The sequence below is a fragment of the Melanerpes formicivorus genome, unplaced genomic scaffold (assembly GCF_026170545.1).
Source record: "Melanerpes formicivorus ecotype bairdi unplaced genomic scaffold, bMelFor1.0.p_v2 SCAF_4, whole genome shotgun sequence".
In the NCBI taxonomy this organism is placed as follows: Eukaryota; Metazoa; Chordata; class Aves; order Piciformes; family Picidae; genus Melanerpes; species Melanerpes formicivorus.
Window position 1 is genome coordinate 9,071,177 of NW_027142356.1, and position 26,499 is coordinate 9,097,675.

The 26,499-nt window shown below is 42.9% G+C and overlaps 1 long non-coding RNA gene across 1 annotated transcript; it reads left to right on the forward strand.

Moving 5' to 3' along the window:
* Positions 1-25,750, forward strand: LOC137440611 (uncharacterized). The gene is made up of 3 exons (XR_010987201.1): positions 1-72; positions 1,126-1,198; positions 25,514-25,750. It is a non-coding gene; the product is annotated as an uncharacterized lncRNA (long non-coding RNA).
* Positions 25,751-26,499: the final 749 nt, after the last annotated feature.

A 26,499-nucleotide genomic window follows, 5' to 3' on the forward strand; every position in this document is an offset into this window, starting at 1 on the left:
GTTTGCTTTTTAATCCCTTACATCTGGTCTTCAACATCACAACAAAAGTTCAACTCTCTTCTTCCTTCTCTGGTTAGTGTTGCTGGAGAACCTAGAGCACAGGGAGAGGGAGCTGTAACGGTAGCCAGATCATAACTTCCAGCCTCCTCAAGTCCCAGGACAACAAATCTGATGTCTCCATGTGAGCATGTGCACACGGACATAATCTGTGCCCGTGTAGCTTTCTCCAGTGTGTGTATGACCACTGCACAGGTACTCCAGGGTACTCCAGTGTCTCCTGTGATGTCTGTGCCTCTGAACTCCTGGGATGCATCAGAGATTTGTGTGATTTGGAGTCAATTTTGCCATGGTTGGTGGCCATTTGTGTTTTTCAGAAGTTCCAGCTGCAAATTGTCTGGAAATCTGGTGGAATACTGCCCAAAGCAGTTGAGTTGGCAGGCTTGAAATGTCTTCTACATGTCTAATTAATGCAGTGTGCGTGCAAAATGTCTTCTTGTGCAAAGAGGACTGGGAAAGAAAACTGCCTATTAACAAAGGGCAATGAAATTAGAACTTCTGTTCTTTTTGTGTCTTACAGACCTTTATTTTTACATATCTTTTATCAATGCCATTATTCTACCAACATGTAGCATTAAATATGGAGCGAGTGTGGGTACTTGTATTTGTATGATATCTTCTGTCATGTTTTTAAAAGTCTTCTGTATATTTCACATCCAGCTGCTGCTTTGACACCATAGCATTCCTTATCATTTTGTGGGGATTTAAACTTTGTCTTGTAGAGCTGTGGGCCCACTCATTTATATTAGGTTGATCATACTGAGAATCTATCACAGCCAAATACCAGAGAAAAGTCGATGGATTTTTGCCAAGGCTTCTTTTCCTAGGAGAAGCATTTGGGTGAAACACTGGGGTAAGGCCCCATAGCTATGTGCTGTTTGAAAAGGATGATTTGAGGCAGCCCCTCTGTACTGTTTTTTTTGTAGCTGGCTGTCTAATGAAGTTCTGCAGCTTTGCATTCTGAGACCTATGGTACCTGGAGCAGTTTCTGTTTCTTTTATGCTCTACACTATTTAAGATAGTGGTGACCTGAAGAAGCACAGAGATCCTCACTGGTTACCTTTGCAGGTGACATAGGACTGGAAAAACTAAGGACTATGAAGAGACCAGTGATAGAGACCCTTCTGCATGAATTGATAAGGTAAGGGAAATGTTTGAATGCTTATACAATCTGGATACAATGGAACATTGAGGAAGAATCATATCCTCTGTGCATTTGCTTCCAGAATTTATAGACAAACAACTGCTTTTCCTAGTATGCTGGCCTTGAAGATTCAGTCTGGATCAGAAATTCAGGCAGTGTTTTCTCTTTTGGCCCTGCCTTATTCTTCTGTTGTTCTTTTTGTCTAAATGGGGGAGGAAAAGGTTAGATATTTTTTTAAAGTAATTAAAAGCTCTTTTAAGTACCTATTTTCGTGCAGAAAAACACTTGTACTTTCCCTACATTGAGCTGATTTCAGATTCTGTGATCCCTGGTGTGCATTGCCCAGAATTCTCTGGCGATAGCAAGTGATGTTAGATGTAGGCAGCCCTTGCTGCTGCAGCTGGCACTTATCGCTATTTTTTCCCTGATGAACTGTTTTTTATTGACAGTCTGCTTTCACCTTCCAATTTCTGAGGCTGTGTTATTTTCCAGCATTGTAAGGGTTGTGTGCCTTGGGAGACTCTCTGGTCTTGGAGGTCTGTGTGGTGAGCATCCACAGTGGGAGCCTTACTGTCATTCTGGGAGCCGCTTTTGAGGTCACTTATAGAATATAGAATAAACCAAGTTGAAAGAGACCTTCAAGATCATTACATCCAACCAATCCAACCCACCTAAACAACTAACCCATGGCACCAAGCACCCCATCAAGTCTCCTCCTGAAAACCTCCAGTGACAGCGACTCCACCACCTCCCCAGGCAGCCCATTCCAATGGACAATCACTCTTTCTGTATAGAGCTTCTTCCTAACATCCAACCTAAACCTCCCCTGGCACAGCCTGAGACTGTGTCCTCTTGTTCTGATACTGGGTGCCTGGGAGAAGAGACCATCATCCGCCTGTCTACAACTTCCCTTCAGGTAGTTGTAGAGAGTAATAAGGTCACCCCTGAGTCTCCTCTTCTCCAGGCTAAGCGATCCCAGCTCCCTCAGTCTTTCCTTATAGGGCTTGTGTTCCAAACCCCTCACCAACTTCGTTGGCCTTCTCTGGACTCGTTCCTGCAAGCCAACCTCCTTCCTAAACTGAGGGGCCCAGAACTGGACGCAGTACAGTGTACAGGGGCAGAATGACCTCCCTGCTCCTGCTGGCCACACTGTTCCTGATGCAGGCCAGGATGCCATTGGCCTTCTTGGCTGCCTGGGCACACTGCAGGCTCATGTTCAGCCTACTGTCAACCAGTACCCCCAGGTCTCTCTCTGCCTGGCCGCTCTCCAGCCACTCTGACCCCAGCCAGTAGCACTGCATGGGGTTGTTGTGGCCAATGTGCAGAACCCGGCACTTGGATGTGTTCAATCTTATGCTGTTGGACTCTGCCCATCTGTCCAGCCTGTCGAGGTCTCTCTGCAGAGCCTCTCAACCCTCCAGCAGATCAACTCCTGTCCCCAGCTTGGTGTCGTCAGCAAATTTACTGATGATGGACTCAATGCCCTCATCCAGATCATCAATAAAGATGTTAAAGAGCATGAGGCTCAGCACTGTTCCTTGTGGCACACCACTAGTGACTGGCTGCCAGCTGGATGTGGCACCATTCACCACCACTCTCTGGGCTCGGCCCTCCAGCCAGTTCCTAACCCAACGCAGTGTGCTCCCATCCAAGCCATGGGCTGACAGCTTGGCCAGGAGTTTCCTATGGGGGACAGTGTCAGAGGCCTTGCTGAGGTCCGGGTAGACTACATCCACAGGCCTCCCCACATCCACCAGGTGGGTCCCCTGATCATAGAAGCAGATCAGGTTGTTCAGGCAGGACCTGCCCTTCCTAAATCCATGCTGGCTAGGCCTGATCCCTTGGCCATCCTGTAAGTGCTGTGTGATTGCACTCGGGATGACCTGTTCCATGATCTTGCCTGGCACTGAGGTCAGGCTGACAGGTCTATAATTCCCTGGCTCATCCAACCAGCCCTTCTTATGGATGGGCACAACGTTGGCCAGTTTCCAGTGACATGAAGGGTTAGAAAGTTATTGCAGCTGTGCTAGAGTAAAGAAGACAGTGCATTGTAACCAAGGGACTCTAAGGAGGAGTTGAAAGAAGACATCAGATATCACAACACTCTCAACAAAATGATGCAGGTTGTCCATGCTCTTTGGTCTCCCCATAGGGATTGTCTGAATTGGAAGGACTGGGATTTCTGTTTAAAAAACAAACCAAAACAACCAAAACCAAACAAAACCTCCCACAACCAAACCAATCATAGAATCAACCAGGTTGGAAAAGACCTCAGAGATCATCAAGTCCAACCTATTACCTAGTACCTGACACCTCATGACTAACTGTGACCATTTGAGGCTGTGCCTTTAAGAAAGGAACACTATGGCTGAATGTTTTGTAAACAAAAGACAGGTCTAAACGAATTTCATTGGTAGAGCGCAACTTTAAGTTTTGAGTGTGACTGAGACTTTCCTCAGTTTCGATTCTTCCCTCCTCCTTTCCGGCTGGTCCGTTTCTGGGCTCTCTGCCAGACCGACCTTGGACAGATAAGCGTGGCCTACTAACACTTTGCTTTAATTAACAACTGCTCTTTTTCTCTCTTTCTAACCCTCTTTGGGGAAAAAGGGGAGAGAAGGGGGTACCGGGGGGGGGGGGGGAATTTCGTTCCTGTATTATCCTTTTTTTACTTTGCTGTATATTTCTGTGTATATATAGTAAATACTGTAAATTGTGTATATATATCCTGCATTCCCTAAAAATTGCTTGTAAATACAGCATTTTCCTTTTTTGCTTATCTGGCTGTGGCTAGCTGTGGTTTTTATTTCTTTTTTTCTCTTTGTGGGGGGAGAAGGCTGGGACTTTCTCTCTAACCCTCGACACTAACTAAACTATGGCTTCAAGTGCCATGGCCAGTCCTTTTTGAACATCTCCAGGGATGGTGAATCCACCACCTCCCTGGGCAACACATTCCAGTGGCCAATTACTCTTTCTGTGAAGAACTTTCTCCTCACCTCAAGCATAAGCTTCCCTTGGCACAGCTTGAGACTCTGTCCTCTTGTTCTGGTGCTGGTTGCCTGGGAGAAGAGATAAACTGCTACCTGCCCACCTGTGTACAGCCTCCTTTCAGGTAGTTGTAGAGAGCAATAAGGTCTCCCCTGAGACCTCCTCTTCTGCAGGCTAAACAACCCCAGCTCCCTCAGCCTCTCCACATAGGGCTTGTGCTTGAGACCTTTCACCAGCCTTGTTGCCAACCAACCAAGCAAAACAAAATAAAACAAGCCCCAAACTAAACAACAACACAATAAAAAACAAACAAACAAACAAACCTCTGCTCAGCCTTTCTCAGGCTGAAGTGACCATAGTATTCCTTTCAACTTCTGTCTGTAGCTGATTGTGTTGTACAGGGGCCGTTCTTACTCTGCATTTTGGCAGGTCAGTGATCATGTTTTGCTCCTCAGTGAGGGTGTTTGGTGCTGCTGCAGCTTGTTCTGCATTAGCTGTCACCACAAAGGAGGGAATGGCTTAAATCCACCGAAAGGAAGAGGGAATAGCATGCCTCACTTCAGCTCAGTGTTCTTGTAAGAATGAATGTGTGCTTTCCCATTGATATGCCTGCCCATCAGATATGATCCACCAGGTCTGGACTTGATCCATTGTTCTACCTACAATACGGTCAATTCAGTAGCTAATGCACATGTAAGATGAAAACCGAAAATAAACATCTCTGCCAGATACAGTACATGTTTTAGTGCTCTGCCAGCTACCAAGGCATCATACTATAGAGTATTCAGTTCAGGAGTTGTAGGAGTTACCACCATTTTTTTCAGTGCCAAAGGTCAGTTCTTTTGATCTTCTTCACTTCTTTTATTCTCCATTAATCTTGATGATAATAAAACTGGTTTTGCCCTCGTGAGAACAAAAGGACATGATTTTGCCCCAGTAAATGAGCTTTTTAAACAGGTGGAGTCCAACTCATTGGCACCTGCATGCGCAGCAAGAGTTGAAATTAAAATTTTAATGTGTGCTGTCGAACCAACATGAATGGAGAAGAAAACAAAAGCAGACAGAAGTAAAATAACTATTAAGTGGGTAGTACTTAAGGCTAGTCTTACATGAAGTTTCAAAGCATGAATTGTAATATGTTTAAAGCATGGCTGTTTCCTTTTTTGCTCAGCTTGTGGGCTAGACTTTGAACATGGAACAAGAGCAGAGCCTTTTTCAGAAGCTGCATTCTTAACAAATTGTTCTTAAAATGAAACTGTTTAACGCAATTGCTTTTTAACTGCTGTGTAAACCCATGCATTATTAACAGATGACCATACATAATATAATAAAACACTCTGTAAGGGAACAATAGCTCTGTTGGCTGATTTCTATGTGCTTTTTGAACTTTACTACTTGTGCTGTAAAACATAAGAGCCTAGGCATGGTCTTTGCAGGAGACCAACAACAAGTCAAGACCTCCTTCTACAAGTACCTAAAAGGTGGTTTTAGTGAGATCAGGTTGAGTCTCTTCTCCCTAGTATCGGGTGATAGAACAAGAGGAAATGGACTCAAGGTGCACCAGGGGAGGTTTAGGTTGGATACTAGACGAAATTTCTTTATTGAAAGAGTGGTTGAGGTATTGGAAGGTACAGGGGTACAGGAAGGGGTGGAGTCACTGTCCTGAGGGTGTTCAAACATAGTATCATAGTATCATTCAGGGTTGGAAGGGATCACAAGGATCATCTAGTTCCAACCCCCCTGCCATGGGCAGGGACACCCCACACTAGATCAGGCTGGCCAGAGCCTCATCCAGCCTGGGCTTAAACACCTCCAGGGACGGGGCCTCAACCACCTCCCTGGACAACACATTCCAGGGTTCACCACTCTCATGGTGAAGAACCTCCTCCTCACGTCTAGCCTGAATCTCTGCACCTCCAGCTTCATTCCATTCCCCCTAGTCCTATCACTACCTGAGATCCTGAGAAGTCCTTCCCCAGCCCTCCTGTAGGCCCCCTTCAGATACTGGAAGGCCACAATTAGGTCACCTCGGAGCCTTCTCTTCTGCAGACTGAACAGCCCCAACTCCTTCAGTCTGTCCCCATAGGAGAGGTGCTCCAGCTCTCTGATCATCCTTGTGGCCTTTCTCTGGACACGTTCCAGCACCTCCACATCCCTCTTGTAATAGGGGCTCCAGAACTGGACACAGTACTCCAGGTGGGGTCTCACCAGGGCTGAGTAGAGGGGGAGGATCACCTCCCTCGACCTGCTGGCCACACTTCTGATGCAGCCCAGGATCTGATTGGCTTTGCGGGCTGCAAGTGCACATTGAGAGCTCATGTTGAGCTTCTTGTCCACCAGCACCCCCAAGTCTCTCTCCTCAGGACTGCTCTCCAGCCGGTTACTGCCCAGCCTGTATTTGTGCCTGGGATTGCCTCGACCCAGATGCAGGACCCTGCACTTGCTCTTATTGAACTTCATGAGGTCGGCTTGTGCCCACCTCTCTAGCCTGTCAAGGTCCCTCTGGATGGCTCCCTTCCCTCCAGCATGTCTGCTGCACCACACAGCTTGGTGTCATCAGCAAACTTGCTGAGGGTGCACTCAATGCCACTGTCCATGTCACCCACAAAGATGTTGAACAAGACAGGTCCCAGGACTGATCCCTGAGGGACTCCGCTTGTCACTGGCCTCCACTGGGACATGGAGCCATTGACAGCCACTCTTTGGGTGCGGCCATCAAGCCAGTTCCTTATCCATCTAGTGGTCCACACCTTGTAAACATGGCTCTTTGGGTTATGGTTTAATAGCTGTGGTGGTCTTGGGTTGATAGTTGGACTCAATCATACGGATCTTTTCCAACCAAAACAATTCTGTGGTTCTAAGTCCAAAGCACAACTCTACTAGCACAGCCTCTGTGCTGGAAAGTTCATGGTGTTTTGCAGTAAGCAGGTGGGTGAGCAAGGCAAGGGATACACTGCAGGGCAGATTGCACAGCTGTAAGACGTGGAATTCCCCTCAAAACTGCTGACATGTCTTTGAAAATGAACTCGGCAATAAAATTAAAGAGGTTTCTGATGCAGAGGAAAAAAAAGTGGTATTTGACTAGTTTCACATGAACTTCTTTTGTATTTGTTTTGTCTTCACTTCTCTCTCTTTTCCTCTTTCATACCTCCTTTTCCCCAAGAGACAATTTTCAAGAGAGAATACAAAGGACACTTTTGTCTTTAAAAGGTGGTACTGGACTGTGGCAATAAACTATTCAGTGCAGGCTGCTTCCCTGTAAACATGGAGCATGCTGAAAGCTAGTGCATGTGGAACATCAGCTTCTGGAAACACTGTTTTCTCAGTGTCTATTAGAAAACACATTCATTGATTATTTTTCTCCTTAGAATGCTTGCAATAGATTTCTGTGACTAATTATTTTTCATTGTGTATTTTTGTGGGCAGTGATATGGTTTGGTAGCATACTTGGTAGAGTTGGTGGTTGGACTTAATGATCTGAAAGGTCTTTTCCAACTGAAGCAGTTCTGTGACTCTTATGAGAACAGTCCTGAGATTAGGAAGAATGGCTGCACGACGCTCCTGTGCTCTAAAATGATTTGTAGGTTTGCAGCACCTAGTAGGATTTGTCACTATGTAAATGCTAAATAATATTCTTATTGGTTGCAGGACTAAAGATCCTGAGACTGTAATGACAGATTTCTTCATGTGTATTTTTGAACTTAGCACTATCAACAGTTCAAATATTGAGCAGAGGCTGTCTCCAGGTTTTTGGAAGTGTCATAGATTTCTGCCCTTAGAAGCTACAGTAGATGGTAGCTGGTGATGATAAGGCATGCAGAAACAAATCAGCTGCCAGGCACTCTCACTCTCAGAAGGTCTTGTTTTATTTTGCAATAGCAGAGCTTTCTTTACTCTTGCTGATCAATGTGAATAGTTTTGTGGCAGTGAAAGTCAGCCCCCCCCCCCCCAAAAAAAAAAAAGTTTTATTTTGCATCTGATAAAAATGTTATTGTCATATCAAGCTCCAAATAAAACTCCTACTTGTTTAAGCAATTCCTGAAAAACACAAATTAATTTGGGCTTGAATAATACCCCCAAACTATTAAAGCTGCCAACTGAAAAAGGAACAGATAATTAGGAGATGACAACAGACAGCACAAAGCCAAGAGAGGAAAAACTGGAACACAGCTAGAGAGTAACACTGGCCATCTAATCCATTAACAGCCTCCTATAATTATGTTTTGCTTTTGCATTAAACTGGTATAAGCAGGAAAAGACATTACTGAAGTTTTAATCTCCAGCAAAAGAAATCTCCTCCTGCCTAACAGCACGCAGCACACACACAAATGTGACTTCAATTAGCACTACCGTAAATTTTAATTTAGCACTTGGTAGGAGCATTCAGCAAAGTATGAAAGAAATAGAGGCTGGTGCTCCATTAAAGACATTCCATATGATTATCCCATTGATCCATTGATCCCTTGGTTCATATTTGTGGGATGTATAGGAGGGGGAGGATTTAGGAATTTAAAGTTCATGGAAAATGCCAGAAGACGTTTTTCCCCTGGAGCCTTCTGCATCTTTTTTTCCGTAGCTGTGCTTTGCCTGTTATCAATGTGTCACTGTCACCTTCAAGGTGCCTGGGGACTGAGCTGTGCTGTTTCTGCAGAGGCTGGGACATTGTGAACACAAGCAGTGCAGCCTGCCTCATGATGCCCAGCCAAGTCCACCCAAGTCCGTTATCCACTGCACGTGGAAAGCACCTTCAACCAGCTTAGCATCCTCTTTGAACATGCTGCCATTTACTGCCCTTGAGGTTACCTTTTTTTCAGGGACACTTGACCTCTCTGAGCATGGCTGGAATGACCCCTGGCACATGAAAGAGTTCTCATTTAATTTTAAATGCCAGCTTGTGAACCTGACAACTGCCCAAAAGGTTAAGAGCCAGAGTTAGTAGAATCACAGAATTAACAAGGTTGGAAGAGACCTCCAAGATCAAATCTAAGTGATCACCCAACTCTAACTAATCAATTCAACCATGGCACTTAGTGCCTTATCCAATCTTAAACACCTCCAGGGATGTTGACTCCACCACCTCCCTGGACAGCCCATTCCAATGGCAAATCACTCTTTCTGGGAAGAGCTTCCTAACATCCAGCCTAAACCTCCCCTGCCACAGCTTGAGACTGTGTCCTCTTGTTCTGGTGCTGGTTGCCTGGGAGAAGAGACCAACCCCCACCTGGCTGTAACCTCCCTTCAGGTAGTTGTAGACAGCAATAAGGTCTCCTCTGAATCTTTTCTCCAGGCTAAGCAACCTCAGCTCCCTCAGCCTCCCCTCATAAGGCTTGTGCTCCAAACCCCTCACCATCTTTGTTGCCCTTCTCTGGACACATTTGAGCATCTCAACATCTTTCTTGAATTGGGAGTGCCAGAACTGGACACAGCACACAAGGTGTGGCCTAACCAGTGCTGAGTACAGGTGCAGAATGTTTTCCCTGCTTCTGCTGGTCACACTATTCCTGATGCGGCCATGGAGTGTGTTTCAGTGCTGCACTGGGGTGTGTTATTACTATTCAGAGAAGACTTGCATAGTCTCCAGTATCCACCTCCACTATGGTGCACTTGGTTCTCCTTTTTCCCCCAGATTATTTGGTGTGAACAGAGTGTAGGTTCAGTTCTACCAGCTGACTGTGATTTGGGTGTAGCACATCAGAGCACCAAGAACTTGTTGGCTGTTGTTTAAGGTTATTCCCTAGTGGCAGTGCCTCTTTGTGTTTAGGCTGCAGATGCCTGCCTTTATACAATTTGCATTGTTTAAAATGTCACTGTTATTTGTTTTTAAAGATTTCTACAGTGTCTGACAGAGTGCATCCTGTGATTTACAGTACAGCCCTGTGCTGTGCCATTTTAGTAAGGATCTTGAAACAGGGCCCTGTGGTTTGGGTTTTTTTGGTGGTGTGTTTTTTTTTTTCCTTCCCGTTTGCTGTTTGTTCTGCTCTTTAATTACATTCATATCAGCTACTTTGAAGTTAATGAGACTGTTGGGATATGTAAAAGAGAATCCTGTATTGATTTCAGTCCTAATATCTTATCTTTGCATCTTTCCCTTCCTGCATGTAATGTGTTCTGAGTGAGTCACAGTTGCTGACATGTTGTGATCGTTGCAAGAGTTTGGCCCTACCATAGGGCTTTATCATATAATCCCAAAGTAAGAGGAAATAGATAGATAAACATAAAATGCCTTTTCATTTGCTAATTAAGCCTGGTATGTAAGGAGTATAATCATTAATGTTGCCAAGCTCTGTACAAATCCTAGGTTGTAGGAAGTATCTTTTCCCTGTTTCTTTATAAATGACCATTTTCCCAACTTCTTGACACCCTCCTCTACTCAATAAAAAAGAAAATGGTGCATAAAATGGCATGTCATAACTATGAGGCTGGGATACACATCACCCTATGCTAAGATTGAAGGCTAAGTTAGGATTTGAGTTTGGGTACAATGCAAGAGTAATATTAATGGTTCTTGTGCCCACCAACTAGAACTGGGTTCTTGGATACAGTCAGAAGGTGATAGAGGATGATCTGCTAACATGAAGGCTACAACTCTTCCAACACCAAATGCTTACACAACTGTTTTGGTGCTAAACCTGGTAAATAAACACTTTGTATTTTTGGAGCTGTTTCTGAACCTGAACTTTCTGTATAATCTCAGGTTCCCCTTTTCCACTGCCAGGTGAAAATCCCTGCAGAAATGTTGCTGAGTAACTTTTACTCTTTGCCAGCTGTTTTTGTTTCTTGGAGTTTTTTTGGTGACCCAGAAATGCTAGAGACCGGGAACTTGGAAGACACCTCTTCTGTTCCACAACCTGGTCAACCAACCATAACCAGTGAAAACTAGTCACTGATGTCAAAATGGAGATCGTAGTATGCTGCCTTTCAATTTACAAGGCTATTACCCATCTATAGTCACTTAAAACCCCATCTTACTACATTTTTCTTTTCTCTCCTCTCCTTTACAATTGTAACTGTGATTTATTTACACTGGTGATACCAGACCATTTAAGCCTCTGCTGGCAGCCAATCATCCTAGTGTTCAACTTGGTTTCCTCATGGCATTGCCAAAATTCACTCCAAAATGATTAAAACATAACTCAGAGAACAGAGTTTCATTGTTTCCCACCAGAAGCTTGAGTTTTGATATGCAAGAGGATCAGCAGTCCCTTTTGTTAGTACTGCCTCTGAAATTCATAGCCTCATCAGCTCCAGGAGTGATGCTAACAGTTAATCATGCCCAAGCTTCCCCATTTCACAAGGATATTGCACCCACCCATGCTGGGTAGGTGAGTTACTCAGCTGCAGCTTGAAAGAAGCAGCTTCTGGCTTGTTGCTGAGCCTGGTAATGGCTGTGGGTTTCCACTGCACTGAGCACAGTGTGGCTGCTGCCTTTGGGGTTGGGATCTGGGCATCTTCTGGAGAGAAAGGGAAGGAAGTAACAGAGTAGGATGGAAAAACAGGAAAGGGAGGAGCAAGAAAAGACAGATAAGAGAAACAGAAGAGGAATGCAATGACTCTATCATGTTGCAAAGCTTTACAATTTATCACATCTCATAGCTTTTATAAGTCATTCATTTGAATTGCAGGCTGGCTGAAAAGTTATCACTTCCAGAGTGTGATTCTAACAGGCATTGCCTGTCTTGCTGTGATCTCATCAAATCATGTGAAGTAGAGTTGGATGAGCTGCCCAAAGGCTGGATAAAACAAAGCTATCCAAAGCAAGATCATTTCTTGTCCTTTTATCACTGTCCTTTATTATTCCTTGTGTGTCCTTCTTATTCCTTGTGAATGTGAAGACTTCCTCCAGCAAAATAAAGTAGCTTGAAATCCCAGAAAGGGCAGTAATAGTTGGAATTCAGGGTATAAAAGTCACTATATTGCAATCTATCAGTGTTTCAAGGCCAAACATATTTCCACACACTGCATATTGTGTAATCAGTGTAAACTGTGGAAGTCCAATATGTAAAACTAGAGTGTAAGTGAGGGCAGCTCTTTGACCAGTTAGAACACTTTAGAGGTCACTTCACTGGTTTTTGTCTCACTCCCTTGCAAAATGATATTTCCCATCTTCAAAAAGCTACATCAAGTCTTAGTTGTGCATCAACATGATAAACCTACTTTGCAAAACTTATTTGGCTGATAACATGCTTTAATGGACTTGGCAGATTAGGATTAGTGGTTGGACTCAATGTTCTTTTAGGTCTTTTCCAACCCAAGCACTTCTATGATTCACTGTAATTGCTAAAACTGTATTGCTAAAATTGTATTTTGCTATTCACAAAAAAAGAAATTAAAAAAATAAGAGTTTTTCATAGTTCTGTGTAAAAATAAATTTTATTTAGAATCACAGAATCAGTCAGGGTTGGAAGGGACCACAAGGATCATCTAGTTCCAAACCCCCTGCCATGGGCAGGGACACCCCACACTACATCAGGCTGGCCAGAGCCTCGTCCAGACTGGTCTTAAACACCTCCAGGGATGGGGCCCCAACCACCTCCCTGGACAACCCATTCCAGGGTTTCACCACTCTCATGGTGAAGAACCTCCTCCTCACATCTAGCCTGAATCTCCCCACCTCCAGCTTCATTCCATTCCCCCTAGTCCTATCACTACCTGAGATCCTGAGAAGTCCCTCCCCAGCCTTCTTGTAGGCCCCCTTCAGATACTGGAAGGCCACAATAAGGTCACATCAGAGCCTTCTTTTCTCCAGACTGAACAGCCCCAACTCCCTCAGTCTGTCCTTATAGGAGAGGTGCTCCAGCCCTCTGATCATCCATAGATTTATCCTTCTAGGATTTTTTTTTTTGTTTTGGTTTGGTTTTTTAACTTAAAATAAGATTATGCCTACTACAATTCCATCTGTAAAAAGTGTCTTGGCATATCCTTTTAGAAAAAGCTTATCTAATCTAATCTTTTCTTAAATTCAAGCCTTCCCTACATCATTTTGCAGTAAAAGAAATATTGTAACACAGAAGTGAAATTCCCTAAGTACAAAGCCTTGTTTTATTCTGTAAAATTATGTTGTCAAGCAATGACAGAGTAAAATTTCCCCAGACAGACAGAAATGCTGCAATGGCCCAATTTATTTCTATTCTAAAATACAGATTTTATGTATCTTTAATCATATTTTTGTTATGAAATGGCAGGAAGCTGGCCTAAAAGTCTAGAATAAAATATACTTCATCGTCACAAGAAATCTACTCACCACCTGAACTACTTAGGATTTTGTTTCCTATACAATGAATATGAGACACTTCAGGCAAGAAGAATTATGACATAATTGGCAGAAGTCCCATCTCCAGGTGGAGGAGCTTCTAAGACTGACATGTTAGCCTCACATAATTTATGTTAAGGGAGAAATAATATAACTGAACCCCCCTCTGATTACTCCACCCAGAAGCAAGGTTTAAGCATGCAAGAATTTGAATTAAACCCAAATTCTTCCCTGAAGTCTTCAGCAAATTCAGAAAACCATGTTCTGGAAGATACACAAAGGGCAATTGCTGCAGTTAAGCCTAAGCTGTAGGACCCAAGAGCGCTTCACAGAGTCATTAGAGATTTGCTTCTGCTCCTCCAGCTACATCTTAGAGATTTACATGCCTCCTGCTCTTCTGATATTGGAGTGCCTACCACTCTCTATTTATACTTACACTACTTCCATGTAGTGGAGGAGGATTATTTCTCACATGGAGAATGGGAGGATAGAATAATGAAGTAATTTGTTAGGCAGAGGGAACTGAATCTGTATCTCAAGCGCTAGACCCTCCTCTCTCCTTCAGGCAGCAGCTGCTCTGGCTTATGCAGAGCTTGAGCTGTGTCAGACTAGCCGGCCAGTGTGTAGTGGTGCAGATCACTTGTGAGCCAAGCCAGCTGGATGTATCTGTGAAATGACATGCTTACTAATGCTGGAGGTGGCAGGCAGAAGGAATCCTTGAACTGAAGATTGTGAAGATGGTTTAATGGTCCATCCTTATATATCATCTTTTGGAGACCACTTGAAAGATGCCAGTGCTCACTTGTCTTCCTCTCTCTGATTTTTCTTGGTCACAGACAATACTGAAGAGGGAGAAACATGAATAGGAAGCCACTGATGTTTGGGGAGGACCATTTGATAAGTGTTTTTCTAACCTCCTAGCCGCAGTAAAGACTGCATTTGTTTTTGTTCAAGACACAGTCACTTGAGAAGACTGTGTTAAACATTTTCCATTAGCCTTCCATATGCCCAGACTTGGATGTCAGTCTCCCTCAGGCTTAGGTAATAGGGCGTATTTCTGAGGCAATTGAGAAACAAGGGCTTATGTAATTTGTTAGCTAATTTAAGAAATGATTAAGTTAATGGCTTACCTCAATATCCATGCAGCTATAAAAAGAGATGACTGTTTCAGTATACACTGCTGCTTACAGCAGACAATAATATTGGGTGGGAGGCCAGAAGTGATCTCCCAAAGTCTACCATTTGCCTGCTGCCAAGATAGAAGTCTTGCTGCTGAATGCAGTCATTAGAGTTTAAAAAGCAAATTTCCTTGTTCCTGCTCACAGGCCTCTGAAGTATCAACGGTTTGAATCCATTTATGAGTGTCCAAACTAAAGGTGTGACAAGCTTTGTCTGCAAAGTGACAGGAAACTGGCATTCTGCCCAACTTACTCTATTCCAAGCTTTTATGTGGTGAAGGGATTTATGTGTTGATTTTTTTTTTCAGCTGCTGGGTGTTTGTGTTTTTTTTAATTATTATTCTTATTAGTTATTTTATTATTTTTATTATTTATTATAGTTTTAAAATTCTTTAGTTTGTGCTCTTATTTGATGTGTGATGCTTTGGATTGGAGAGTGGGAGGAGTTAATGAGATGGCTATCACTCTGGTAGCCTTCATACCAGCTGTGAATTATGTGCTTTTCTGCAGCCTTCCTAGCATGCCCATCTCCTTGCTCCTGTATCCTCTGTCTGATGCTGACTGAAATGTGAAATTCAGAAGTTTTGGATTCTGAGGGTGTTTCTGACACACCATCAGTTATTTCCAGAAGTGGGCTGAGAAGTGAAGGATAAGGATGGAGCCAAGGTCTTCTGGGTCTGAACCTAATGGGAGACAGAGGAAAGGAGGATGACAACATCTACAACCTGAGAGGTCCTCCTCTTAGTGATAGGGGTTTTTAACAGCTACTTAGGGAACCACCTGCCATTTAACAGCTAGTTCCACTTAACTGTACTGCACTGTCTCCAGAAAGCTTTGACAAACACATTTACAGAGACATTTATAGGACAGACAGCAGGGATATTTTTTTTCCTAACCCTGTAATTTAGGAGTTGGCTTATACCCTGAAGTTTGCAAGATTTGTGCTCCCTCCAATGGCCTGTATATTGTAATAATGATGTTTCATTTTTAACTCTTGCTGTTGTGACTCTTGTCAGGGACACAGCTCTCTGGTTGCTGCTGAAAACAGTGTGTAGCCTTTGGTCTTTTGGAGACTAAAGTTGGAAAATAGAGAGTTTTGTTCCATTAGTGATGCAGAAGTTTCTACAAATAAGGTTTGTCTCACATTAACTAGTGATTGGTCATCACCAGCCCTGCTTATATCTTCTCTCATCTACCTTCTACTGATTTCAGTAGTTTTATTTTCATAACAGAACTCAAAAAGGCTGTGAAATACTTGAGCTAATGGTTTGACCATTCAGGTCTTCTGAATATTTGGTCTGCATTATGTAGTGCTGCTCTGGATGACACACCACCTAGGGGTCCTATTGTCCAATCCTACTTTTATATTACTGAACACTTACTGAAAGGCCCTCCTCTTACTGAAACATTGTTCTTCCAGCAGAGGGAAGGGCATAATGTCTCACTCCTGTGCTGGGTAGTGAATAATTAAGTGTAAGAAGGTTGGGTTAATCACACTGAGATCTTTGTGGTAGCCCTCATCCAGTAGGTTTGATACCAGGGCAAGTTTGTCTTCTGAAATAGGAAATATGCCAGCCTTGGTCAGAGGATGCATGGGTAATCTGCCAGCTGTTTTTTGCAGCATCTGTAAAATAGATTGTGCAATAGTGGGTTGTTCTTTTATCCTTGGCACTTCTCAGGTCAGTTCTGTGCAATCCCCCAAAGATACCATGACAAAGATACCATGTGTATTTGTGTTCTCACTGCAGCTCAGTTTAAGATGAGTTAGAGGCTAATTCTCCTGGTTTTTAGCCTCTTTGGACTTTGGATAGGATTAGTGCCCAGTACAAATACAACTGCTGTCTACATGAACCTTCATACTGTCTGCTTAAATGGAAGATCCTTGAGCCCTCACTATCTACCTTCCTGCAGTGCCTTTTTCCTCTCTTTTTTTTTTTTTTTTTCAGTGCTAGTAACTGTAAAGCTGGTAATGCACAGACCAAAAGCTACCAAGAGACCTCTTGTGAGCCTCATTAAGACTTAAAACTTCTTTGAGATTAATTGAAAGTCTGATCGACACCCCCCCCCCACAAAAACCAGCTGGAATTATTATTCAATCACTTTGCAGTCATGCCTAGGCACCTGGCCTGTTCTTTATTCTTGTGCCTGTCATTTGCCATTTTACTTTGCTTTAAAACTGGTGAAAAATAGTTTTATGTATAGAAGAAAAAAATAGAATTTTTATCTAAAGTGTAAAGTCAAATGTATGGATAGCAGAGAGAGACTCAGAGTACAAGGAATGCTAAGAGTTAGTTCTTCATGTGAATCACAGAATGTTAGGGGCTTGAAAGGACCTCGAGAGATCATCCAGTCCAACCCCTGTGCCAGAGCAGGATCACCTATACCAGATCACACTGGACACATCTAGCTGGGTTTCAAATATCTCCAGAGAAGGAGATTCCACAACACCCCTGGGCAGCCTGTTCCAGTATTCTGTCACCCTCACAATGAAAACATTTTCCCTTGTGTTTACATGGAACTTCCTCTGCCTCGGCTTCCACCCATTGCCCCTTGTGAACTTAGTTGGTTGACTTTTGGACAGAGCTGCTACTTCCAGGAGAGAGTCACACCTATTTAATTCAAAAGGTCAAAGTGAGACATGTATGATATGTACCACAGGAGGAAGAAAGTCTACTTGTAGTATTCTTGGCACCCGTATAACATGTGATTTCTTTAGAAGCATTGTGCAAACATTAATTCACTAAGCTGATTGCTTTGCCAGGGTCACTTGACCCTTTGCTTTCAGAGCTGATGCTGTTACTGAATTGAATTGCCAAATACTCACACTCATAACACTGCATGGAAATAAAATCCAGTGAACCATCAAGCTGTTGGAGGGAGACGTAGATTGTAGGGGGGGTATGAGAACCACTGGGAAACTGTGTGTTGTTCCTCTAACAAATAAAACAAGGCAAAAAGATGACAATATTTTTTCCCTGGATTGATATTAATAACCCTCCTTTTGTTTTCATGAGGCCAGTTTTGTTGGAAGCTCTATTCAAAGGGCACAGCTGGCAACAGCTGGCGGTAGTATGAAGTATCTGTTTCAGTGTGTTCAGTCCTGTGGTGTCTTAAGAACATTGCACGTTCAAAGTGTATTTTTTTGCATGGAGGCTATAAAGAGTAGTTAGAATATCAGCAGTATGGATGTCATTTATGTTCTGTTGTTTTTGTCCTTCTTCATACTGGACAGACTGCTTTGTACTAGATATTCCCCAAATGAGATCAAAACCAGTCTGTGCTCAAAACCCACTTATACTATTAACAAAAAAACCAAACAACAGGCTGAAGAACAGGAATACCTGGGAATGCAAACAAGCAATAAGCCTGACAGGCAGACATCCAGGTACAGTAGCTGTCAGACTCTTCCCATTCTGCTTACGGTGTCATGATGATAATCTCAAGGCAGGTGTTTGTATCCACTCCTTCCACAAAGACGTGCAGTATTGGATCAAAAGGTGATGTCAAAGTGCTGCAGTTTCCTCTGGCTTTAAATGTGAATGTTCTAAAATACTGGCTAAGCCTGGAGATCTCAAGCCAATTGCAAATACATGGGAGCAGAGGGAGCAGCACTCTGGGCTGGGCTTTCCCTCTTCCTGGGGTGAGGAGAAGGAATGCTCTGATTTTGGAGCAATGCTCAGGAAATGGCTTCGGAAAAGCAAAGAGGCCTCAATGAATTTCCATGTTAGAGAAGACTCTGAAATCAATACCCTGGCCCAAATGAATGGAGCTATTCATTTTGGTAGGATGTGGGTGGGGAGGGGTTGGGACCTAATAGACCTGCCAGATTTTGTAAAGGTTATTCAGAATTCTTACAGTGTGCATCCAACAGCCCTGGCCAGCCTTTTCCATGGCAGGGAGGTACTTATGAGGCATCTTCCTAGACTCTCAGTTGCTCTCCCACTGCAAGTGCAATGGTGCCTGCTTTCATTCATAATCTCATCTGAAGCTGATGACTTTTTCTTCACTGACATCCCACCAGACCTCTTAATCCCTGGCCTCCTTTCCCTCACCCTCTCACTTGACTTACAAGCCCACAGCTGCACTCCCACTCACTGGAAGAGCCTTGCTCCTGTTTTCCCAAAACACTGCTCCTCCTCTGATCCATTTGAGCAGCACTTTCTCTCTCACTTCTCCATTTCTTTCAACAAAGCATATTTACCCTCTGCTCTTTGCCTCACCCTGCCCTCTAGAGACCTCCAATCCATTAATGTCTATCACCTTTTTGTCTCTCCTAGAATCCTCTCCCTGCTCTCTGCTCTTTAAAGTGACCTCAGCTATTGCTTCCCTCGACTCCAGTGTTTCCTTGATCCTTTCTTTCTTCACTGTCTTCTCAGAAAACCAGTCCCTTGAACCCACTCAGCCCAGCGTCACGACAACAGCTATCATCACATCGTGCTTGTCATCTTCCTTATTTGTTTTGCTGCTTCCTCCCTCTACATACCCTGGCCAGTGAGTAAATTCAGGAAACACTTTCCTTGAACTCTTCTGTCGCCCATCTCTCCTTTAGATCTTTTTCTGAAATCTCCTTGTGTTTTGATACAAGCAACATTTAGGATAGAAAACATACACTGTTCTAAACAACTGTGTATGCTTTATTCTTCCCTGCCCTTCATCATCTGTCAATTATTTTGGTGTGTTCTCTGCTATTTGAGTATCACATACTTTTTTTTTTTTTTTTTTTTTTGCTGTGAATGCAAGAAACAGTGCATGAGTGCACCCAGACAAGAGAGCTGAAGTCTTTTCAGCTTGCTGTCTGAACAGGAAGATGATGCTATACTTCACTCTCCTTCGAGGAAACGGTCTCTCCAGTGCACTAACTTGTCTATCAGTCTGACTAGGTGAAGCAGCTGGTGGTGTGGATTGCACACTGATTTTCCTCTAAATTCACCCCAAACTGTAACTTCCATAAATGCCACCTGTGGTCAAAAAAAAACCCCTGTCTAAAAGTCTTTACAAAGTCTTTTCCATGTTAGCAAATGGAGTAATACTGTCAGCAGCTGATGATTCCTGAAGAGGGAAGGCACAGTAGGGAATTGTTGTCTATCGTATCTCCAGTTGGTTATTGTTTGAATACCTTCCAGGCATTACTAAATTTACTAACAATATTTAACAGTCAGTCCAGAAAACAAATACAATTTTCTCTACTTGTAATAGGTGTATTCAGAAGCACAGCAGCATCCTGGAAAATGTTAATGAGAGCTTGTCTACCTCTGAAAACTGCAGCTGCAGCTCAGACAGGACAGGACAGGAGGGTGTTTCGCTCCAGTCCCTCTGAGATGCAGCTCTGCAACAGGATAACCTGCTCAGGGCAAGTGTGGGGGCTGTGATGTGGGAGTCCACCTCCTGCCCTTACCATAGCTAACTTCAAGCACTCTCACCATTCATATTTTGTATTCAATTTTGCTTATAATTTATTTTTAATCTGCTGCATTTGTCATGATTAACTTGACTCTTTTTTAAGCAGAAACTCTTCTGATTTATTAACTTAAGATGAGTATCATAATATCTCAGTTAATTCTACCAGGTACTCCCAAATAGCTGTGTCTTGCTCCTTTTTCTGGAGTTTATACCACTTGCATTTATTTACCGTTAAATGAAAGTGTGTAGGATTCATGCAAGGTTTTAGCTGTCATTAAGGTTCAGCCTGAAGTTTGTTTAGGAATTAATTCTTTTTCTTTTTTTTTTTTTTTTTTTTCCCCTTAAAAAATCCTGTCCACAAGCCCTTACAGCAAAGGTCATGGAAGAGCATTTCTCCTACAAAAAGTCTTTGTAGCTGAACTTTGGTTGCAGTATTTTCTTGGACATTTTAGCTCAGCTGGCATGAAAAATTATATTAAATTAAATTACCCATTTGATGCAATCATAAATTGGAAAACAATTCTTGCTTTCTCCTACTGAGGATAGAAAAGTGGACAGCCAGATATAATGTTGAGTACAAGGACTGTACAAGAAGCTATGGAGTTCCAGGAGGAAGTCTTGATTAAAGACAGTGTTGAGCTCCAAGGAAAATGAAAACTTGGAGAAATCTTTCAAAACCTGTAATTTGAGAATGTTTGCCTTTATGGTAGGAAGGAAGATGGATGATACTTGAATTATGCCTGAAATTAAAGTGCTTTTACTCTTTCCTTCTGATAAAAGCTTTAAAAATTTTCCTGAAATACAGTGTATTTGGTTTTAAGACCTGGCTAGTCCAAGAAGTTCTCCATCTTAATTATGAAAGATTTTTTTTTGTCAGTTCTCATATCACACTCCTGTATTATTAAAATAAAAAAAAAAAGGAAACTAAAAAGAAGGCTGGAGCAAGTCTTGCCAACCTCTCAGCCCCCAAATGCAAGAATTTCTCAAACTAGTACAATGTTTCAAACAAACCAAGAGGAACTAGATTCAAAATGAGGAGACTAAATATTTCCATTTTCAGATGCACTCCTCATAGAGGTTCTGGTCCATCTCTCTCTGGAGAGACAGATCAAATGGATGATGTTCTAGTTTCCTCTTTGAGGCTTCATTCTAGTTTTGATTCTAACTGTTCTGTAGATGTACCTGCCTTTCTTCTTGACGCTTAAATACTTGTAGAGCTGATGAGGTTACGGAAGGTTATGGAAAGATCAATCATTGATACCCAAATCTTGGATATATTTTCTTATCCATTTTATCCCTGATATAAAAAAAAATAATAGTCCTGAACAGCCTGATTTTCCTGACTGTGTTGTCTTGTTGTCTAGAATAGAATAGAATAAACCAGGTTGGAAGAGACCTTCAAGATCATTGCGTCCAACCTATCAACTAATCCAACCCACCTAATCAACTAAACCATGGCACTGAGCACCCTATCAAGTCTCCTTCTGAACACCTCCAATGCTGGTGACTCCACCACCTCCCTGGGCAGCCTGTTCCAATGGGTAATCACTCTCTCTGTGTAGAACTTCTTCCTAACATCCAGCCTAAACCTCCTCTCCTTGTAGTCCTACAAGGGACCACAGGCTTGAGCATCCTGTTTCCTACATGAACTGCACCTATCTGTGCAGCATCTCACTGTTCTAGTGTCTGCTTTATACTTTGTGTTTCCCATACATATATTCACATCACTAAAGAAAAATAGCTACAGCTGTGGTAACCCATTCTCTTGATGGTTCTTGCTTGGATTGGATAGAATAGAATTAACCAGATTGGAAAAGACTTTCGAGATCGAGTCCAACCCATCACCCAACACCATCTAATCAACTAAACCATGGCACCAAGCACCCTATCCAGTCTCCTCCTAAATACCTCCGATGATGGTGACTCCACCACCTCCCTGGGCAGCACATTCCAATGGGCAATCACTCTTTCTGTGAAGAACTTCCTACCATCCAGCCTAAACCTCCCCTGGTGCAGCTTCAGACTGTGTGCTTTTGTTCTGGTGCTGGTTGCCTGGGAGAAGAGATCAACCCTCACCTGGCTACAACCTCCCTTCAGATAACTGTAGAGGGCAATAAGGTCCCCCCTGAGCCTCCTCCTCTCCAGGCTAAGCAACCCCAGCTCCCTCAGCCTCTCCTCATAAGGCTTGTGCTCCAAACCCTTCCCCAATTTTGTTGCCCTACTCTGGACATGTTCCAGCAAGTCAACATCTTTTCTAAACTGAGGGGCCCAGAACTGGACACAGTACTATGATGATTAAAGGACTACTTCTCCTTTTCTCCCTCTAAACCTTTTCTCTGCTACCATTGCCTCCAGCTGGGGGGGGGCATGGGGGGTGTGTGTGGAGGCAGAGAGGTCTTCCTGTAGGATGTATCCCAGCCTGGTCAGTAGTGCTTTCTCCAAGTGAGCTAAGCCTTCCAGTATCTGAAGGGGGCCTACAAGAAGGCTGGGGAGGGACTTCTCAGCATCTCGGGTAGTGATAGGACTAGGGGGAATGGAATGAAGCTGGAGGTGGTGAGATTCAGACTGGATGTGAGGAGGAAGTTCTTCACCATGACAGTGGTGAAGCCCTGGAATGGGTTGTTCAGGGAGGTGGTTGAGGCCCCATCCCTGGAGGTGTTTAAGACCAGTCTGGACGAGGCTCTGGCCAGCCTGATGTAGTGTGGGGTGTCCCTGCCCATGGCAGGGGGATTGGAACTAGATGATCCTTGTGGTCCCTTCCAACCCTGACTGATACTATGATACTAAGCCTTCACAGCACCCAGAAAGCAGAGCACCTTCCAGTTTCTCCCACTTGCCAAGGAAAAGCATAGCCCAAAAAGTGTACTGGAGCAAAAGGGAAGTTCCTGTGCATTGAGTGTAAGAAACAAACTACAACTCTCCGCTCTCTGAATTAGTATTCTAATAAAAAAAAAGAAACACTAAATGAACCAAAAGACCCCTTGGCTTGGTACAAGTTCTGCTGATTGTATATTGCCTAGAGAAGTGGTTAAAAAAATGGGGAAAAAAAGGACTTATGTTCAGGTGCCAGTGAGTGGCAGCGTAACTGCAATATTTATAGTAGTTCAGACAATGACAATGGTGCTTATACTTTGATCAGCAACTTTTAATCTCTCCTATGATAAATTAAAAAGATTTGTTGTCTTCATCTCCTGCTACTGCAGTTGGATCTAGTCTGGTGCCCAGATGACTGAAGTCTGGTGTCCTGTCAACTTTAAGGAAGTTAAGGAAGTTTGGCACCAAGACTACTCTGTTGTAGCGGTCTAGGGCATAGAAAAACAATACAGACTTTGGATGCATTCCATTTTGATCTCTAGAGATCCAACAGACTATGAATGTGGCCTGTTTGTAGGGAAATTGTCCCACATGCTGATTTTATATCTGATGTCCAAATCTACTCTGTGGCATCAAAGGGATATCTGCAAGGAAACAAGAAAGGAAGTAAAGCTGAAAACAGCTCTGAAATTTGTACACAACATCTGAAAGGATTTGCCCCCCTTATGAACTGCTGACAGTTTTGCCACTGCAGTCTGTGTGTGAGCAAGGAAAGCAAAAGTCCAAAAGCAGCAGTTTGCCTAGGTCTAGTGAACTGAGAATGGAAAGACTGCATTTCCACAAATACCTGCATGATGTGCATCCAACATGCCACAGTCTGAATGGAAAGGCACATCCTGAAGGAAGACGGAGGCAGATTAACAATCTTCTCTCAAGAGTAATTTTAGTGACATTGTATCTATACTTGAGGGACTTTGCTCCTAGATACTAAAATAACAGTAGTTATTTCATGATGTTACTGCCAACACAGAATGAGGAATATCAAAGCCTTACTTAGCGATTGTGGAAGGCAGGTATTAGCTGGATTGTCAAAAATAAATTGCTTGCCTGTGTCTGAATTACAAGAGAAACTACATGTGTTTGGCCACTGCTCAACAAATTACGGGAGAAAACAGTGATGTGAATGTTCTTCAGAAATAATTTCTTTAATTATTGTTATTTCTAAGAGACAACAAAGGCTAGCATCATAAATGGCTTTACAGCACAGGTTTATTCAGCCTGTCTCTCAAAGTCATGCCAAACTGATTCGATTTCCTCTTAACACGTCTATGATTCTGTTAGAAGTTTTGGTTGGAAAAGACCTTTCAGACCATTGAGTCCAACCATTGTCAGCCTCTGGAAACACCATGCTTTCTCACTGTCTATTAGGAAATGCATTCATTGTTTATTTTTCTCCTTAGAATGCTTGCAGTAGATTTATGTGACTAATTATTTTTCACTGTAGATTTTTTTGTGGATGGTGACAAAACCATCTCTGGAGGTGTTTAACGACACAGAGATGTGGTGCTGAGGGATATGGTTTAGTACCAGACTTGGATAATGGTTGAGGTCTCTTCCAATCTTGGTGATTCTGTGACTCAATGATCTGGAAGGGCTTCCAACCAAAAGTTGTAATCATAGAATCATAGAAGTGTTAAGAGGAAATTGAATCTGTTTGGCATGATTTTGAGAGAGAGTGTGAATAAACCTCTAGGGATGGGGATTCAACCAGCTCCTTGGGGTAGTTTCTCATAAGAGAAAAACCATTTGACCTTTCTTTGACTTCAGTAAAGTGTTTGATAAAATTCACTACCTTAAAACAATTCTGTGAGCAAATGGGGGCAAAACTCTTCTCAGGGAAGGATGATAAGCTCCCTGTCAAATGAAGGAATACATGAAGTATAGATGAGAGTTAAGATGAGTCTTGTTCTGCTTGATGGCTTTCATTGCTTATAGCAGGCAGTTAGGCAATGGAGTAGAGAGTGTCCTTACTGCAATGACAGCAAGCCAGAGAAGGGAGAGCAAGCATTTCAGAGATGAGCATTGGAGTCCAAATTATGTTGACAGGCTGACAATGTGGTCTGGAGAAAGCAATGTACTCCAGCAAAGGTGAGGAAGAAGAGCACAGCACCAGGAGTAATCAGCTTCAGGAACAAAGAGAGCAGAACTGGGCAGGGAGCAGCATGCTGAGGGACTAGTCCTTCATGCCCTTTGTGGCACTCTGGACAGCTGAGCTCAGAGGGTGTTAGGTCTTTAACCCTCTTTAACTTGTGCATGTTGTAGCTGCTTCAGGCTGCATTTTCAGAAGAGACCCAACTTCAGCTGAAATCAATGAGAGTTTGGCTCCTAAATACTTTGTAAGAATCTGAATCCCTGCTCATCTCTAAAATGCAGAAGATAATACTCCCCTCCCTTGCAAGTGCACTGTTAGCATAAATACATTAGAGATTGTAAAGAATTAAGATGATTCAGTAATGGAGATCATATAAATACATTAGATAAAGCTGTTTCTCTTTTCTCCTTGCACCTCTCTACATTTCAAATTAGACTAAAATTAATCCAATATAGCTTTCTCATCCTTATAGTACTTTTTATTCAGGCATTTACATGCTTTACAGTACTGGTTTTGACATTTTTCTCCTTTAGGGCATGGCATGCAGTAACACTGTCTGAGAGTTGTGGATAAAATGGGACAGGAAAGCTGAACATGTGGCTACTGAGAAGGTTTCCTCCCAGCAATAATCATTGGAAAATTCCCAGAACATTCTTTTCTTTCATTTGAGAACCTGCTTCTCTTATGACTTCATAAAGTATCTCTATATCCATATGGATCATTGAGTCCAACTCCCAACTTGTCATAAAGAATCCAAATGTGGGCCCCTCTTTCCGGAAGTACTTCCAATTAAATCTCTAACATCCTCCATTTGGGAGCATGCATGTGCAATTTTAATCATTGTAGGTTAAATCCTTGCTAGCTGCAAGCCTCATCTTAGGCTTCCAGAAGTACATGTGTGTTACAGCAATATACAGGTGTGTGCATCTTCTGGGATTATACATTGAAAATATCAAGCAGTTCCATGTGTGGTTCCTCTGGAGAGTTTTAACCAGCAGAGGACACTTGGTTATCTGGTGAGGAGATCAGGATAGATGGACAGAAAGTCTGTTTCAGTATTTGCAGAATGGGACAAAATATTGCAGAAATGAATGGAAGAATCTGTGCAAAGCTAACAGAAAATGCTATGAGAAGCTCAAATCCATCCCCTCTTTTTTTGATATCAGAAGAGTAGGAAGCTGGCCTTGGATATTTTGAAGGTTCTGGTCTGTAGTGAGACAGACATGTTTTGTAGCTTCCAAAATCAGCTTTAATAAATAAATGTTTTGGGGTGGCCTATGGAGGTTAAAATCTCCAGGATTTTAACCTCCTTTAAGGAGATACTTGCTTATGAGGATTCTTAAGTGCACTTGGGCTGCTTGGGCAGTTTCTCTGCCTGTGACTAGGATCACTGTTAATATAGTAGTAGGCAGAAATCCTAGCAGAGTATTCATGAGCTTTATCTTGTAACTCTGCCACACGCTGATCCTGTTCCTTGAAACCTCTTTGAGCTCAGTAGTGGCAGATCCAGCCACAAGTA